General features: G+C 36.5%; 1 long non-coding RNA gene across 2 annotated transcripts in view; it reads left to right on the top strand.

The window, feature by feature from the left end:
- LOC131504504 (uncharacterized) overlaps positions 1-19,469 on the top strand; it is a 51,557-nt gene that overhangs the window by 26,155 nt on the left and 5,933 nt on the right. Inside the window, exons 3-4 of one of the 2 annotated variants that reach the window (XR_009258032.1) lie at positions 8,356-8,466; positions 17,339-17,464. This is a non-coding gene — a long non-coding RNA (uncharacterized LOC131504504). Of the gene's footprint in view, positions 1-8,355; positions 8,490-17,338; positions 17,465-19,469 lie in introns of both variants that reach the window. The other variant, XR_009258031.1, reaches the window with a different exon arrangement.

The raw sequence follows: 19,469 nt of genomic DNA, 5'->3' as shown, positions 1-19,469 counted from the left end.
CCAGACATTCCAATTTTATCATTTATGAAGTTTGGGATATTGAAAGAAACCTAGTCTTCAGTAGCAGATACATAATGTAATTTAAAGTAGAAAAGAAAACAACTTGAAACTCTGGAATTGCAATTTTATTTGTCATTGCTGTCACTTTCATGTTATTCCTTCCTTGAAAATGTATACAGCTCAGTGGGAGAGGGAATGGAACACGCAGGTTTATGATTTTCTGAACTCCTAAGCCAACAACAAGCAAATACAGACATGAAATTAAAGTTATATTTATTTCAAAAGATGAAAATTAATGATAACTTCTGATTCTAGAATGAGCCAAGGTCTATACAATACCTTGTGGGTGTAACTCTTCATTCTTGTAACTGTTTCAGGGAGTCAGTATCATGGTGGGCAAGTAGCTTCTTCCTGAGTGTTTTAATGATACCCTCATGCCCTGAAAGAATTAATGATCCTTTTCAGTTAACAATATATCAGAGACTCTAGTGAAAAAATGGTCCAAACACGGGCTCAGTAGTCAGGAAACCTGATTTAGTTTTAACACCACTTCTAATGCAATTCTCCAACTCTGAGTAGCTCAGTTAAGTGATAGTATCTTAGTTCCTTAGTACTCTCACAGGAAAAACAGTTGCCTGGATGATTTAAAATAAAATCATTCATGGGACACCTGAGTGTCTCAGTCACTAAACATCTGCTTTTGGCTTAGGTCATGATCTCACAGTTCATGGGTTCGAGCCCCCAGCCAGGCTCAGCACAGAGCCTGCTTTGGATCCTCTCTCTTTCTCTCTCTCTCTCTCTCTCTCTCCCTCCCTCTGCCCCTCCCCTGCTCTCTCTCTTTCTCTCTTTCAAAACAAAAATAATATCCTTCAATAATTATTGTTTACTAATGAGACATAAAAAGGATTGTGTCAATTTTGTGTGATTTTTCTGTAAAGAAACTACTGGAGAATTCCCTGTGAACCAATGGGAACTGCTCTGTTTATTGACTTGAAATTTCCTTTCTAGGTGGTGAGAATTGGGTACGTGACCGTGACTGCTTATGCTAGTGTCAAATGGACTGATAAAGAGTTGAACAATGAATGATTTTACTTTGCTTCCAACAATATCAAAGGCCAAGAAATACAAAAACAATTATTTTCCAGGCAGCATACGTCCGGAAGGATGGCATTTGATAACAGGTGCTAGAAATTATTGGAGATCATCATGTGGAAACTTGCCCATTCTGCTTGTAGGTGCCTGTTCCTAAAAAGCCACTACATTCCTCACCTATACTTGTTTATGATAGTCTTTTCAAAAGTATTTGAACACCTTCCAACTAATCTATTTATAGGCAGATATTTACTATATTTAGCAGGTATTTACCCGCTTATTTCATTTTAAAGCCCAGTAAAGAAGTTGCCTAGTCTTCTTAATTTGCATATAACAGAGAGCCATTTATGAAATGCCATATTTTAGAAATTAAAGTATGAGGCTTTAGAAAGCCAATAACAATCATCTTTCATTCATGTATAGTATTACAGAAGCTAAGTAAACAAATGACTTTCCTCATCCCAAAAATACTTATGTATGTGATACATAGTGGAATTTTTGGCATATGGGACGTGTTCAACATTATGTTGCTTCTTGCATTTTTGTTTTTTGTGAGGGTTGGGGGTGGTAAGAAGAAAATGGTGCTGTGATTGGAATTATTAGCTCTACAGAAAAGATGGTGGACTTCAAGTATTAGAATTCTTTCAAACCAAAACAAAGTGATGACAGGAAATCCTTCCAGTCTGATTCTACATGGTACTTCTTGGGATTAAAAAATATAAATAATCATTGACACGGTTAGCTGAAAATAGCACAGTCATTTTGTGACAATTTCAGACAGGAAGTATTTGCGCTGGATAAGTCAAAGTTACTATTTAATCCAACTTCTTTCACTAAGAAATTACCAGATTAATCTAACATCCTTTCACTAAGAAAATATTTATAACTTATGCTATGGCCATGCAGGAGTGAACAAGACAGTCAGAACTTCTGCTCCCCTGGAGCTCATTTTCTAGTAAGAGAGACAGTAGATAAATAAACCAATAAATCCATTAATAAAGGCAGCGAAGAAAATAAAGCACAAGGTGTGCATGGAAGTTTGACAGGTGCTGCTAGTTGCTTATTCACTCTTCCTTCATTGCTAACACAATATCACTGCTCTTCAAGGTGGCAAGAATTTTACCTGTTTAGGCATCCTTTGCAGCTAACGGTAGTCATGACACCATTCTGAATAATAAAATTTAGAAAGACTTCTGAAACTTCTGGGACATTTTTGCTTTCCATATTCAGGTGTGCGCCCTCCTCTGCCATTTACTTCTTCGCTGGAATGCAAAAGTGATGGCTGGCACTAGAGAAGCCACACTGTGACCATGTGAGAAAGACACGGCAGTGTCCTGAATTAACTTTACCAATTGCCTACCTATTTCTTATGCATGAGAAAAATAAAGTATTAATTCAATTAAGCTACTCTTTGCATTTTCTGTTGGTTGTGGACAAATGTGAATCATACTTTACACAGAAAATGATGGGGGATGATTAATATATACTGGATAGTTTAGGGAGGCATCACTGATACGTTAACATGACAAGAAGTGGCGATGGCCATAAAAAAATGAAATATATGAAAAAACATCCTAGGCAGAGGGAAGACCGAGCATTAGATCACGTGTCAATCTTGAGCTTGACCAGTGTTGCCACAGTGTCATGAATTATGATGAAATTCTCTGTGACTATGAGGTAAGTGGTTAAAGGACACTGTCTAGTAAGTGCTTGGATAGAAATCGGGTTTGAGAAGGAGGTATGTAAAGCAATGATATGGAGAGGGAAGATGCATGGAAAAAGAGAGTAGTTATTTCTTTAGAGAAATATTGCCTTGAGTGGTCAGCCAAGCCACAGATCAGAAGCTGATGAGCTTATCCTTTACCACATGCACAAGGAGTGTAAACTACCAATTATTCTTCTAGTTATGAACTGGTGATGTATTTCTTTTAATGTAAGCAGGCAGACAATATTTAATTTATTTTCTTTCTTCCAGAAATATATTATTTCCTGTTTGAAAGAGGCCTACATATTAGGAATTTTATGTTTAAAAGCATATTATATTTATGTCCATTTATGAATACAAACAAATCTTGTATCAAAAATCTAAAAATGAAGGTTAATATCTGAAATTCAAAAATCAAACCGGTATCTAAAAATCTACTTGCAAGTGAAGCTACTGATACTACCTTGTCCAGGTTTAAACTCTTACACTTTATACTCGTGTGACTATATTCTTATTAAACTGGGTCTATATATTTTGGATCCAGAGAAATGTGAATGTACAGAAAAACAAACACGAGTACTGGAGGGAATACCCAATTTGATGTCAAGAAATCTAGATCTGCTAATGTGGAAAAAATGGCAAACTTCTGTTGGGGGGATTCATGGATTACAGCAGTTAACACGATCTTATTGAAACTTTGGAGATACAAAACAAAATATAATTGGGGCGCCTGAGTGGCTCGGTCTGTTAAGCATCCAACTGCAGCTCAGGTCATGATCTTACAGTCTGTGGGTTCAAGCCCCGCGTCAGGCTCTGTGCTGACAGCTCAGAGCCTGGAGCCTGCTTCAGATTCTGTGTCTCCCTCTCTCTCTGCCCCTCCCCCACTCACACTCTGTCTCTCCGTCTCTCAAAAATAAATAAATGTTTAAAAATTAAAACAAAAACAAAAACATCATCAAAGAGATCTAGATTTTAAAACAAGTCATTGTATGCTTTTTCAGGAACACTTGTGAAACTCTGTTGAATTGCTAAACCTCGTAACCATTCATTTACTATAATTATTAGTTGGTGTCTTTGCAAATTTAAATGTTATATATTATTGTTCTGCTTTTAATATGAAAGTCTACTCCTTTTCCATTTCCTGAAGTAAAGCCGTTAAATACCCTTTCCCAAATGATTTATAAATGCAATTTGTTTTTAAATAAAAGTACCGTGGTACAATGATACAAATTATTATCACTAAAGCTTTTAATTAAAACCTAAAATATGTGTGTCACTGTTAAAGAAATTAAAATTTCCAGAGCCTTAATAAGAAAAGCTATTTGTTAAGGGGTCCTGAAGCAATTGTGCTTTTGAAGATAAGACCTAAAACGGCTTCAGCCTGGCTTTTTTTTTTTTTTTTTCCTTTCCTTTTTCTATTTAGCTTCTGAATCTTGCTTCCATGGAAATTTTTTCTATTCTTTGTGTGGAAAAGCACCAAGGATGTATCTGCCTGGAAGGGAGGACCTTTTACAAAAACTTAGGAAAAAGGGTTCAGATGAAAATGTGGAGAGTTGCCCCAGAAACTCTGGCAGCAATTCCAAAAAGACATGATTTTTTTTAAAAAAAGAATCTTAAGGGATTTATCTTGAGGGATTTCATGCATTAAACTGTAGTATAAGAGGAACGATTTTGTACAAACTCATCAGGGTGCAGTGTAACCAGCAGTATTAATAGGGACTTGATGCTACAGGAACCTGCAGGTAGTGGATGAACAGCTGGGGAACAGTTTGACTCACAGATGCTTCCACGTTGGTAGGGGCCTGTGGTGAAATTCATGGATGTTTTACAAATAACAAATCCATTGCCATTCCAGCTGTGCGTCCTCAAGCTGCAGATAATGGTGGAGGGTCCTTATGCCAAGTGCCCCAGAACTAAAACAGAATGGCTTGTATAACACAGAGCCCGTACCGGATAATAACTTTTCCTCAAGAGTCAGATCATTCATCTGTCAATATTGAAAGCCAAGGTTCTCATTTAACATCATAGTGAAATGGCAGACTACCTGGGATGCAAATAGGAACCTTTTCCTTTACTTGAGTTTCTGCCTTACCCTTCGTATTTATCAGGTGTGATTCCTGAATATTTAAATATACAGAGATCCCCAGTCCTCTCTAGGCTCATCCCTTGGCAATTTGTTAAGGCTTAGGGTCTCAGCATAGATTTTCCTCACTGAATAAAGCTGTGTAGAAACGTGGACTATGCCAGTTAAGTGAGTCCGGCAAGAAATAACCAAGCAGTATGAAAACCATTATAATGTTAGGTTCTGGCGGCAATTTTGAATTATTCATTACCCTTCCCCCCTTTACCCAGCCGACATATGGTGCTGTGTGGGTGTTACTTTTATTAAGAACCGGAAAATTTTACTAAAATACAAAGCTTGCTTTTGGTTTTAAATCCTTTGCGAATATCTAATCTAACTTTAAAAATATGCCTAGTACATTATCAAAAGTTTAAGATATCTCATTCCTGTATATCATTAGGAAATTTTGGATTATTTCTTCTATAGAAAGGCAAGAAAAAGAAGAAGTTGGATATCTGGAAAGGTTGGGTTGAGTCAGTGACTTGTAAAGCAAAATGCTTCTACAAAATATCATTAATTTTGAAAGACTAATGTTTGTGTTCATTCTCATGAAGAATATTCAAATGTGACAAACTATAAAGGTGATGATGGCTTTTAAATGCCATGAATAATTTTAAGAGCATATCCTATTGTTTCCTGCAAGTGAACTTGCAAAAATTTATTTCTTGTTGAAGCATTTATTACTTTAGTTTTACCCATGTACTTACAGGTGCGTTAATCAATGGATGTTATTACATGTATCCAGGAAGGCGATTCAATCATTTGAGGGTGACTTATTTTACTTGGGGTTAATTTGTAGGCAGCTCTGGAGCTATATGGCTTTAAGGAGTTACTGAAGGTGACAAAATGAAAATTAACAGCTTTAGCCCTGTATGGCTATGTTACATAGCTGAGATGGAACAAAGTGGAAATAAGAGGTTATTGCAATCCCCAAGATGGACTTGGCTTGAGGCATGTCAATGTGCTTTGGGTTTTAGTGTCACTGCTGGCGGCTACTTTTATGCAAGCAGATCACAGAAAACCTGTGAACCTAAAACATGTGAGTAAAATGATTTTCCTGGAAGGAATTGTTGATGATTGGCTGCATCTAGCAATTAATTATGCATTAGCATTTTAAAGTGCAAGTGCTTTGCCCATTTCAGGGGAGACATAGATATAAATACCGATGATATAGATGTAGGTATATAGATTAGATATACATATAGATATAGATACAGATGTAATTTGTCTCTCACTGTCATTTTGTAGTTATTCCCATTTTACAGTTGAGGGCGTTTGTGGTTCAGAAGAGTTAAGGGACCTACTTACATTCCTTGTTTCTTCTCAGGCATAGAAATAGAATGATGAATGTCAGGGCCATTGCAATGATCCAAGCTAGAAGTAACGAGACCTTGAGCAGTGAGTGTGTTGCAGAAGACAAAAGATAGTGCCCACATTGGAGGAGTGGAGTGGAATTAAGGATGAAAAAGACTCTGATATTTCAACATTGACTATGGTTATAGAAACATAGGGAACTTTTTTAGCTTAACTGTTTGCTTTGGAATGAATTAGACTTACGGAGGAATTGCAAAATAGTGCCGAGTTTCTGTATTCCCTTCACTTTGCTTCCTCTAATTAACATCTCACATAGTGCATTATCAAAATTAAGAAATTTTTATTGTTGCAATACTACTAAGGAAACTATAAATACCATTCACAAATGTACATAAGTGATAATCACAGTTAATTATTTGAATAAGTATTTATCCCCATTTTATTATTTTTGTTTGCATTAAAATAAAACACGAACGAATGCTTAGCAGACTGTAGACATAAGACATCAGTTTGCTATTGATTGGATCTTACCGAGGAACACTCCATTTTTAAAATCTGAAGTCATTATGGAGAGAATACCATGGTGACTCATTTTCTGGTCCTGTGATCTGATGTATTCAGCTTATTACATTTGATTGCAATGTTGGATACTGTGACCAGTACAGCTCTGCTCAAGTCCATCTTTTCAAAAAGTTTGACAATTCGTTTAGAAGAATTATTTCAGACTTCTGCTTCCAGCCGAGATTCAGTAACAGTGGCCAGGTTTACCCTTTTGCCTGAAATAACCGAAAATGGGATAAAATATATGAAACGTTGCTTTTCAAGACACTGTGTTTCAGGAGAAGACGTGTTGATCTTGCCATAGAACTGATTGCAGTATGGGCCAGCCAAGCAGGGAGCTCAGCTTTCATCATCTGCCTGGCGAATGCAGTGGTGTTCCTTGTAGTTTCCCTACAAGGATAGTGTTAGGGGGTCTAGAGGTCAGCTGAGCCTCCATGGCACACCCAGAAGCAAAGAGCCTGAAGGAGGTGGTGTTTGTATAACTGGTCACCATTAGAATTTACATCCTTCTCCTCCATAGTAATGGGAAGAAGAACCTCCACCCTACATGGCATCAATAAAATGAAACAAAGTGGTGGAAGTAGGTGCTAAGAAGTGGCTCACGTTTTCCCCGCCCCTGGTGTCATTAAGGCCCACGGGAGAGCTGAACTTCCATGTCCAGCAGGCAATGGTGGGATACCATGAGAAAGTGGTTTGAAGCAGGGCGGGCCACACTCCTGATTTGACACACAGCTCCCCCATCTCCAGCATGGTTGCTGAGCACCCGCCTCAGGAGGTGCCAGGAGGTAGTGGGGGCAAGACTGGTTGACATTCCACTTGCCCCGCTTCCCCTCTCCTGGTTTCTGGTGGTGGGGGTGATGGTGGGGAGGGCCAGTAAAGAGTTGAGGTTCTCCAAATCGTACCAAGAAAGAAGGTTTTGGGCTTGAGTCCTTCACTTCCCACTTCCTTGGTGACAGCTGAGATCAGGGGAAAGCTGATCTACCCCTCTGCTCAGAGGTAATGAGGTGGTGTGAACGGATGTTCTATATTTAATGAGAACGTAGGGCAGGGTCAAGGGGAGGCTAACCTTACACCCTAGCTGTCTGCAATGAGCAGTGGGAGTCAGCGCCCAGCTGGCACGGGAGGAATGCCAACCAGGCATGTGAGAAGATGGTCATACACACCCAATTGGCCTAGTGTGACACCTCACCTGGGGACTGCCTACTAAAGAAAGTTAAATAAGATTCATAGTCTCATAGTGTAATATTGAATGTATCTAGACAATAGTAAAATTATAACTCTTCTTCATAGTCAGAATGAGGAAAATCTCCCCATGAGAAAGCATAATCAACAGATGCCAACACAGAGATAAATCAGATGTTGATATTATCTGACAGGATTTTTAAAGCAGCCATTGAAAGTTGCTTCAGCAAGCAATTACAAATCCTTATGAGCAAATGAAAAAATGTGAAAAATATCAGCCAAGGCATCATCTCTAGGTATTTATTCAAGCATATATCCATAGGAAGGTTTGTTCAAGAATGTTAATAGCAGCTTTTTAATTTTTATTTTATGTTTGTAGGTTCAGATGTCCTACAACAAGTGAAAAGATAACAGATTTTGGAATATTCATACAAAGGAATACTGCTTAACAATAAAAGAGAACGAGCTATCGACGTGTGCAGTAACACAGGTGAATCAAATTGATGCAACCAAGTGAGTGAAAAAAGAATACATATTGTATGACTACTTTCTTTTGAGAGAGAGAGAAAGAGAGACAGAGAATTTCTTGCAGACTCCATGCTCCGCATGGAGCCTGACACAGGGCTCGATCCCACAACCCTGGGATCATGAGCTGAATCAAGATCAAGAGTCAGATGCTGAACCGATTGGGCCAACCAGGCACCACTGTATTATTACTTTTATATAAGACTTGAGGAGATGTGAAGTAACGTGTGGTGTCAAAAAGCAGGTTAGTGATTGCGTGAGGACTGGAAGGGGCAGGAGATAGGAGGGAGTGGTGACAAAAGAGCAGGAAGAAACCTGGGTGCTGATATGCTGAACATTCAGTATCTTGGTGGTTTCTCAGGAATATATATATATATATATATATATATATATATATATATATATTCTTATATATATTCTCCATATATATATATATATATATATATATATATATATATATGGAGAGAGAGAGAGAGAGAGAGAGAGATTAAATTGTAACTTTAAGTATGCTCACTGCTTATTTCAAATTTACCTCAATAAAACTTTTTATTATGGAAACAACTCTGCAAACTTCTTGCTTTGGGTTACTTATAAGTAAAAAGTAAAAAGAGAAAAAAAGAAAGAAAGGAAGTTGACCAGATTGTATGTTATTATCTCCCTGTACAGGTTAGAATCAGTAGGATCACTGAATCCTGCAAGGAAAAACTGCATATCAACATTGCAAAGGTCACAAGAAATAGCATCTGTTAGGGAACCAGAGCACCTCCTTCTCTTCCTGTGGGTCACATGTGTCACACTGTGCCCCAGATAACATATCTATAATATTAACAAACAAGACAGTAATTTTATACTCTGTTACCATCTGCCATGTTAAATAGTGGGTGGACTGCATTAAAAGATGTGTTCTGGGCATCTGAAACATTGTATCCAAATAAGCACATGACTTCAGATGAAGAGTTAAATTTTCCTTTTTGATAATTTAAAATATTACATGACAAAAAACATAAAACAACTATTAAACATGTAGAACATTTGGGATTTAAAATGTCGAAGGGAGAATACTTAGCATTTATTGAGGGTTTTCTTTGTGCTGAGTTTGTGCTAGGAACGTCATATATATCATTTTATTTGTCTCACACAGAAATATAAAGTAGATAATATTATTGCTTACTGCAAAAAGCTGAGAACAAGACAGATGAATACTTCAGTCAAATTAATAGCGATAGATTAAAAAAATTTTTTTTCAAGGCCTTTTTTTTTTTTCAGAATTTATCCTCCTCATAGATTTCCATTTTGTCAATAGTTTCTGTGAATGGTGCATATAAAGAAATATTTCACAGAATATATATGTATTTCAATATATATATATATTCCATAGTCAATTTAAATATTTATTTTATAATAATATCTGTGAATTTTCTTTATTTAACCACATTTAATATACAATCAAGCTTATCTAATCACCTCATATATAAAAAGTAAACTGATAGGTTTAATAGAAATTTTACCTATAATCCTGTCGAAAACATTTAAATGACTCAGAGGTTGAGCTGAAAACAAAACAAAAAGCAAAACCCTGCGTATCTTCCTTTCATATTCCAAACATTTAATCTTATAAATAACAAAAATGCAGAGGATAAATAGGAAATCATGCAGATGGAAGGAAGCATCTAACTCCCTCTCTTCCTCCTTTCCTTTCTTTCCCTCTCTTTAAAACACAAGCAAGTGGGGTGCCTGTGTGGCTCAGTCTGTTGAGCATGACATCTTCAGCCTAAGTGGTGATCTCATGGTTTCTGAGTTTGTGAGTTTGAGACATGGATGCCTCCGTCGGGCTCTCTATCAGAGCGAAGCCTGCTCGGGATCCTCTTTCTCTCTCTTCTCCTCCTCCAATTGAGCTCTCTCAAAAATAAATATTAAAAAAAAAATAAAACAGAAGCAAATGGACAGGAGAGAAAAGGAAACCAATTCCTCAAAATCACCACAATTTATGAGAAAGTCTGAAGGATCAAGATTAGTGTCTCATAAACCACAGCTCACATTTATGGAGATTCCTTTGAGATTCTCTTAATGTAGAAAAACACACTTTGGTTGGAATATTGTCTTTGTAGTGCTAAAACACAGGAAGTACCCCAAATCATTTTTGAAGCTTTTAAAGTTTTTATCTCAAAAATCAACTATTTAAAGCTATAAAAAAAAAAAAAAGAAAACAAAAACCAAAACAAACAAATGAATACTAGCCCCAGGGAGATGAGAGTTTTTACAGTTCCTATAGGCTTCATGATAGCATTAGAAAGGTTTCATTATGAATGTTGGATTATGAAACTAAAACAAAACTAAAAACCTTATGGGTTCTTGTGGTGTCTGGATTTTCTCTTAAGTCGAAATTGGGATAGGAATGAAATATTTACTGTGAAACAAAACAGAAACAATAAAAAATATATTCTTTTTAACCAATTTGAATTTTGGAATTGTTTTAACCAAATTTGGTATTCCTTATTTCAGGTTTAATAAGCAATGAGTATACAATGTGAAACTTTTATGTTTGATTATAGGACACTGTGGAAATATCAAACCCTAGAGAACAGAGTGAGAGGGTAAGAATGAGGAAGAAAAGATTCCTAGAGGAATTATCAGGTGATTCTTAAATAAGAGTTAGCTATGTTCCCCAAGGAGGAAAGGAATCCAAGTGCGGGGCGGCCGGTGGGGAGAAGGCACATGAAATGGAAGGTATTTGTACGAATATTTGTGTAGCATGGTTGAAGGGGAGGACGAAAGTGGAGAATAGGGGAGGACAACAAAAATATAGGACAATATTTTGAAGACAGTTAAATCGTTCGTTGAAAAGCTTTTGGCAGAACCTTAATTTGACCAGCTGTGTGTTTGGGGGGAAAATATCTATTTGAGGGGCAGATTTGAGACAAAAAGACCAGACAAGTTCTGAAAATACTTCAAGACAGATTGAGTGCGTTGGGTTTTGCAAATAGAGAGGAGGAAAAGTGTTTAAGAAGCAGAATCTGCATAACCTGATGACTGTGGATAAGCAGAGGGAGAGAAGGGGGCAGTGTAGAATAATTCCCTGAATGACTGAGTATAAGTAGATAGACAGTCATTGCCCAGCTTCTCAAGAAGGTTTTGGGGAGAGATGAAAAAGCTGAGTCTTGGACATTTAAGTTTGATGCGCCTATATGAATACAAGCAAGTGTCTGGACGGCCCTGAATACAGTTTATGGTATGATAGGAAATAGGATAAAAGGGGTGAAACAAGAAAACAAAATGAAGCAGACAGATTCTTACTTTCATGCAATTCCCAATCTATGGGAAAATATAGGGCAAACAATTATGAAAATTAGTACAAGTGCCATGCTATTGTTACAGAAGGAAGTGGGCTATGTAATAGAGGTTCTATTGGGTAGAGTTAACTTAGCCTGAGGCACGGGTCTCAGGACTCTTCACTGTAAAAGTTATACTGAATTTGGCCCTGGAAGTGAATGGAGGTTGACAAGGTGATGAAGGATATGAGGATAGCGTTGCACAGGTAGAAGAAACTTTGACATGTTGTGTACAAAATAAAGATGGATGGACTGACTAATCACTCTGGTCTCATAGAAACATGGACTAAGTTCTATGAACTAGTAGAGAACTTTGAGGGAATTCAAGAAGAAAGTGACATAATATAGAGGTTTAGAGCTCAAAAATATTAATTAACAGTCCAAAGTCATGTGTAGATGGGTGGGATTAGATTGCTAGAAAATATTTCCAGAACAGTAGGGTAAGAATCCCTTTTTTTTATGTGAAAAGGAGAGGGTTATCTAATTTGCTTTGAGATGTAATGCTATGAGATGATAAAATCCAAGAGGAATATCAATAATAAACATATTAAATATTAATATATAAAATATCAATATTAATAACTACATGTGTTAATAGTGATAATTAATATTTATTGAATATAGAAAATTATGTTTAGATCTTGGTCCCATTATTTAATGATGATAACTTAGGTAAATTCTTTAAGCTGCTAAAGTTTAGTTATTTTGGGGCGCCTGGGTGGCTCAGTCGGTTGGGCGTCCGACCTCAGCTCAGGTCATGATCCCATAGTCTGTGAATTCGAGTCCCACATCGGGCTCTGTGGTGACAGCTCAGAGCCTGGAGCCTGCTTCAGATTCTGTGTCTGCCCCTCCCCTGCTCATGCTCTGTCTCTCTCTGTCTCAAAAATAAATAAAAACATTAAAAAAAATTTTTTAAGTTTAGTTATTTTTATTTCAAAATGGGGATATTAAAAGTAGCTTTGCCATGTGGTGGTGTGAAGTTAAACTCTGTATATAATACTTAAAAAGTTCTTAGAAAGTGCCTGTTAACACAGGCAGTGCTCAGTATATGTTCTCTACTCTTATTGTTAATGTGCACATATCCCTCAGAGAAGTTTACACATTAAACTATCATTCAATATCACCTTAATGTAAACCAGTGTATCAGATGACTTCCCACCCTGAAATAAGATGAGAAGCAGAATCTTAAGTATTGCTAAGAAGATGGAGTTGTTTAGCATTTGCTTCCTGTGTTGTCACCAGACTCAGCACATTAGTCCCACCCAGTTCAGTGTTACAGTGAAATCCACACCATACATAGGCATGAAGAGCTTACACACGGAAGGAGTCTGTATACCATGGAATCAAAGTTACCACCTGCTTCTCTGCAGCAGTGTACTTAACTTTTTTTTCTGGAAATATCCTCATTGATACCTGAGAAAATCAAAGAGGGAGGGGTGGAGTTTAATATTTATCTAACTCAGAGTTCAGAAAGATTTAAGGAGACTAGAGTCCATGGAGTATATCCATAGAGCCTATTATTGGTCACATAGATATTTTTTCATATTTAATCTAGACAACAATCCCTAAAGGTGGATATTATCATCCTCAATTATTCCCAATGAATCAGTGTCTCAGAAAGGAAAAAGTAGTTTCCCAGTATCACACCACTTAATTATTCCAAGATACTGGATTTAAATCCAGTTTCTAAGGCCTCCTAGTAAAGTGCACATGTCTGCTTTTCATGTCTGCTTTCTTCTGGTTCCCATGCTGTCTAGTCTCCTTTTCCATGCCACATTAACATATACCTGATGCTGTCTTGATTCTTAATCCCTCCCAGGAGTACTACCACCATTAGAGTGTGTTTATGTGCATGTGTGGGGCGGGGAGGGGGGTGGTAAGGGGCAGGCTTTACCAAGGTTCAAAGGTTTTCAGGTGTTTCAATAAAGTATGCTAAAATGATACCATTTTCAAATGTTCCTCAGCCATTTCCCCAACCAGCAACTTGTCACGAATGTGCCTTGACTTGGTTCCTGGCTCTTCTTTTTCAGTCTCACTTTTCAGCACCTTCCCTGGTCCTGGTTTTCCAAAGTTTTTACCAACAGGGCAATTCAGCTTTGATTTTTCTTTTTCTTCTCTCTCCCCACCCCCAGAATATTGAAGCCATGTCCATCATGGTTTTTTAGAAAAGTTATATTCTCAAGAGGGATTTGTCTTTTTCTCTTTCAGACATATATAAAGCATTTAACTGAGCACAGAATAAGAGCTTGATTCTCTGTAGCTTTAAAAATTGCAGGGAAGGAGCTTAAGAATATTGACTACCCTAATAATGTGTAATTCTAATCCTTCTACCCCTAACTCAACCACTTTTTCTCCTACATAAGAATACATGAAAAAGTGACAGTGACCTTGTTATAGGGAAAAGTTTTAAGGGGCTCTAATTTACTCTTTAAAAAGTTAATTATGTGAAAAATTGAAGGTAGTCTTTTGGGCACTTTCTCGAGAGATTATAATATCTGATACTTGAATAAGTACTTTGAAATGTAAAGACAATTTTCACATCTATTGCCATCTGTGAACTTTAGCCATTATTATCTCCAGTTGATTTTAATACCAAGGTAGAATGAGGTGCTCATGATTGAACAGCTGGTAAGCAATGGAGAAGGGTCAGGACCCATGCCTCTGCCTCTGGGTTAGGTATTCTTTCTTCCCCATAATGTGGACCCAGTCGATGTTGGATGAAGTAGATTGTTGCAAATTTTCAATAAAATAATTTGTAGAAGTGTATAGCATAGTCTTTAATCCAAGAAGAATTTAATATATGAGATTTTTACTCCATTTCTTTGAGGCCCTGTATTTAAAGGGTAAGATTGATGTTGTGTTGACTACATACATGGGTGTTTGAGAAAACTGCTGCTAACTGATTGATCAAAAGCTGGACTCAACGTTTCAACTTTTCAAGGGATTACCATGAGGAAAGTTCGTAAAGAAAGAGTGTCACCCTTAGAAACAAAACAGATGTTTAACAGCACTTTCAGCACAAAGCCAGAAGGAAAAAGGGAGAAAAGCAAAAGGGAAAGGAGGCAGACAGTCAGGGAGACGAAGGAAGGGCCAGGGAATCTTTTGGACAGGATATGGGAGCAAGAGGAATAAGACTGAAGGTATGAATGCTGAAGTTAACAGGGATATGCAGCAGGCAAATGGAAGCCACGTGGAACACTTGTTAGGTAAATGTAAACAAAATGAAGCGTAGACAGTTGCGAGGCTCTTGATCCATATTTACCTTGTGCTCTCTGTTGTATCCAGTATCTGTTTTCCCCCTATGGCTCCACAGATAATGTGGCATGATTCCCGTGGGTAATTCATTATCTATACTTCAGTAACTTCTGAGATAGTTTTGAGAAGTGACTTTCCAAGTGGAACTGATTTTAAAACAATTTAAATAAGTCTCCTAGGATTCCACTTTTCAACAGTCACAAATACTTAGAGGTTTCATCTGTTATTCTATAAATTCATTGCAACCCAACCTTTCCCTTCCAAGAGAGTTCCTAAACACTGACACTGTACAGTAATGACTACTTGTGAAATTCTGATTGAGAGATAAAATTGCCATCAGAAGCATACTACTTGGTTACCAGACTTAAGGGTATTTAAAATGTTTTCATTTATGTTGCTCACCCAACCAAATACATTCGCATGGGTTCTAGAAAGACTCTCTGTAGCTGAAAGAATACCCAGGCAGGGTTTTGCTGCTAATAAAATATGTAGGGAATATCCCAGAAAGACTAACATTAAAGAGGTATAAAATGTAGGCTTTTCTAATACAATGACCTAATATGTTCCTATTACAAGTCTTCCTATTATTTAAACAGCTGAACTGGCAGCTTTAAGACCCTTTAAAAGTTAATAGTGGAATTTCAGTGAGACTCTTAAGTCCATATGTGTTTTAATGGATGTTTTAATTACAGAATTTTATACTTGTTCTTATATGTGTCTAGAATTATATGTTTATAACTGATCATATAAGTTACATTATTGTAAATCCTTATGTTTAACTTTTTGTGATTGAAATAGCATTATATTTCACCTTTGTTATTTTTCAGGATGTCTGTAATCTTTCCAGTTGTACAATATACAATATTTTCACAGCTTTCTGAACTCACATAAAGAGTCCTTCCGAACACTATGAGGAAAGTGACTTGCCAACAAATCGTTTTAAATTAAAAAGGTTACTTCTCTTTCTTTTATGGACTCATGCTTTCCTTTTAGTGTATTTTGGCTCGAAAGAGAAAAGAAAGAAATCTCTTTTAGAAATGCCTCAGCCACTTTATCTGAGTTTCTGAGCAAATATTCATGTGATATCTACTGAGCATAAAGCTATGTTTTCATATCCTATTGACTTTAACAAAGTTGTTTTAGATTAGTTACAGTTTCTGAACTTTTCATTTTCTAATTTTGTTTTTTTAGGGTTAGATTTAAATAGCATACATAATCATACTATTAGAGGTATATGAAAAATCTACAAGTAATTTTTTTTTATTTTTCCCTCTCTCTCCCTTCCTTCCTTCCTTTCTCCCTTCTTTCCTTCCTCTACTCCTTTCTTCCTTTCTGCTTAGCTTAAAATGACAGTTAATAACATCAACCCTATTAGCTGAAGTTTTATTTATCCAAATATCTGCAGTTTGAATCAGGCACTTAATGGCACCATCTCCGGCCAATCTCCGGAAAACCTGAACCGTATAACTGCCACAGAATAATAGATAAAAAAGGGAATTTTAGCATCAAAAACTGTAAAATAAATATTCCTTTTGAAAAGATAGGCTCAGTCTATGAATTCTGATTATGATGCTTATTATGAAAGACATTTAATAAGCCATGATCTGGTGTCAATATAATTATAGGCATCATGCATCGGAAAAGCTGTGGTAAAAAGCCTTTTCAAGTATTCTAACTACATAAAAACAAGTACTGTAAGTGCATGTGGTCAGTTGCTGTATTTTGAAACTGTACAAAATGCATTTTAACATATGTATGAAATACAAACTATGTCTTTTTAATCATACAGGTCAAGGGCTAGAAACAATCTCTCATATAAGGAGAGACCAAAAGCTGTGATGATGAAGTACTTACATGTTTGAAACCTCATTTTACAGTATGAAACTGTGAAAAATTAAGAATATGTCCAAATTACCTTAAGTAAACTTGAAATCTAGTAGTTGAGATTTAAGGCTTGATATACTTGAAGCCAGAGATGCATCTAGTTGGATTGATCATCCTCCAACGGAAAAAAAATTTAAAAGAAACAACTCAGACTTCCAATCACGAACATGCCAGCAATAATGATAATTCCACAGAGATCACTGGGCTATGGGTTCCATTTCCTGAGAAATGATGTAACTGTTATACATCAGTGTGCCAAGGAAAAGGAGTCAGTGGAGGGGTCTGGGAGATGTTGATGAAGAAGGTGCTGACTTAAACCTTATCAGCTTCTAAAGATTGTTTGGCCTGTTGTTCTGGTTCCTTCCTCAGGAAGCTGAGATGTGCATGGCTGCTTCTTAGATGAGTCATCACCAAACTGTGTTGTCCTGTGGTAAGGAAGAAGCCTATGTCAGGAAATCTGGGACATTCAATGACACTCTTGCATGTCTATGGCTGGTAAGCACAGTTGATTCGGTTCTATGCATAATGAGGCCGAGGTCAGGGGCTTGAGCCCCATATAGGCCAGTTAACTTTTTTTTTTTCTGTACAGTGATCACAGACTGCATACTGAACCATGGCCAGCCAGGTGTCTTACACGTATAAACCACTCATAAGAGGCTGGAAAAGTTACTATATTCACAATAATAAAAAAATTCCTCTTAGTTCTGGAAAAACAACTCAAGCACATTTGTCATCACTTTGTTAGCACCAATTTCATTTATTAGGTCAATCTGATCAGGCTGCTTAGAAAATTAAAGTCATTTTTCAAATGGAATTATCATTTCAATAAAATAAATATTCTGAAAATCATGCTGTTAAACTTGTTCTCAAAATAGTGACTTGTGGCCCTAAATTTCAGGGAAAGTTATGATAATAACTAATGCTTTCTCCACATAAACTACTCCTTTAAATTGGATACAATTAATTACTAAAAGCCTAAAATATTGACATCAAAACCACCAATGACCATTAGAAATAGTTGAGACACCCCTGGCAGGATTGCAATGCTGGTAAAATTCCATTATTGAAATGTACTAAAATGTTGGATTTATCTCAGGTGAGATTATGTAGTAGACACATGTTATGTAAATAATGCTTGTATTTTACTTTGGGACATCACTCCTTCACTCTTAGTCCACGTCTTTATGTAGGATGACTTCACTTCTGAAATCTAGGAGAAGCCACAGGATTCATGCCTGGCCATTGAAGTACCACCAGTAATGTTTTTTGAGAATTATTGGAAAAGAGGGATTTTTCACTGCCTTGCTTACTAAGTAGCAGCATGGAATTTGGGAACTTCTGGGGCCACTAGAAAGAAAGTACCTACCTGACGATGAAGGTAACATGGAGCAAAGAAAGCATGGCCATGGTGGGGGACAGGTAGGGTGGGGCAAAAACAAAAACAAAAGAGTCCTGATGAGTTTTGAGTCCCTGAATTCAACCATACCTGAAGGTAAACTGTAGGACTTCAGAGTTTTATGAAGTCAATAATTCCTATTCTCTTTTTGTGCTTGACTCTATTTGATTATATTTCTACAACTTTCCAACTTCAAATAGCTAATTAATAGAAATAAGAATTCAGAAATTTTAGCTAATCTAATAGATGTTTATTGAACTCCTACTTAGGGCTTTAGACTTAATCGCTCAGCTCTGATTTATATAATCTAATAGAATACTGTTTTCATGTTCTATATGATGTAAATTATAGTGATGCATAAAAAAAGTGTACTTTTGTAAAAAATGATAAAATTTACGTTTGTTTAAATCGCATAAAAAGTAACATCTCCAGGCAAAAGGAACACGCACATTAGTTTTCCTTCTGTTCTTGCAACAATAATTGTGTCATTTTTGTTTACAGACCTAAAATGCTAATAAAGGCAAATCGGTTTCTTAAAATTAAAATGTAAAATTACACATGAATATTGGAATGATGCGGCTGAAGGGCTGGATGCTTTGTAGAAAAGATCTTTTGTAGCATTTAGTAGCATTTAGTCTGCCATGTCAGCCAAGCTTGAATGAAGCAGCAAGTTCAGCGAACTCAGTCACATGCAATATCATCTTTTGCAACCATATTACGTATCATTACTGATACCTTTTATATTCTACTGATGTTTATTATGTTGCATGAATGGATTGGCTAGTTCATAGAGACAGAGGGTCACACTGTAGAAAATAACATTCTTATTTAAAAACAAATAACAAATAACATAATGTCCTCAGTGTGGTTAAATCACACAATGTCAACATTATCTGTAAATTATAATGGCTCACTAATGTTGAAGACATCAGGATGAGATATCAAAGCTATCTCACATTTGAACCAGGAATACAACTATTTTCATTATGAAGCATTAACATCCAAATAACTTTGAAAAAAGAAGCATCCATTCTAGTTTCTCTCCCCTTTCTACACTGACTTTCTAAAACACATCAAATTTATTGAAATCCACAAAAAATTTGA

Source organism: Neofelis nebulosa, chromosome 2, assembly GCF_028018385.1.
Source record: "Neofelis nebulosa isolate mNeoNeb1 chromosome 2, mNeoNeb1.pri, whole genome shotgun sequence".
In the NCBI taxonomy this organism is placed as follows: domain Eukaryota; kingdom Metazoa; phylum Chordata; class Mammalia; order Carnivora; family Felidae; genus Neofelis; species Neofelis nebulosa.
Note: the sequence above shows the minus strand (reverse complement) of the source record. Positions and strands in the feature narration are given on the sequence as shown.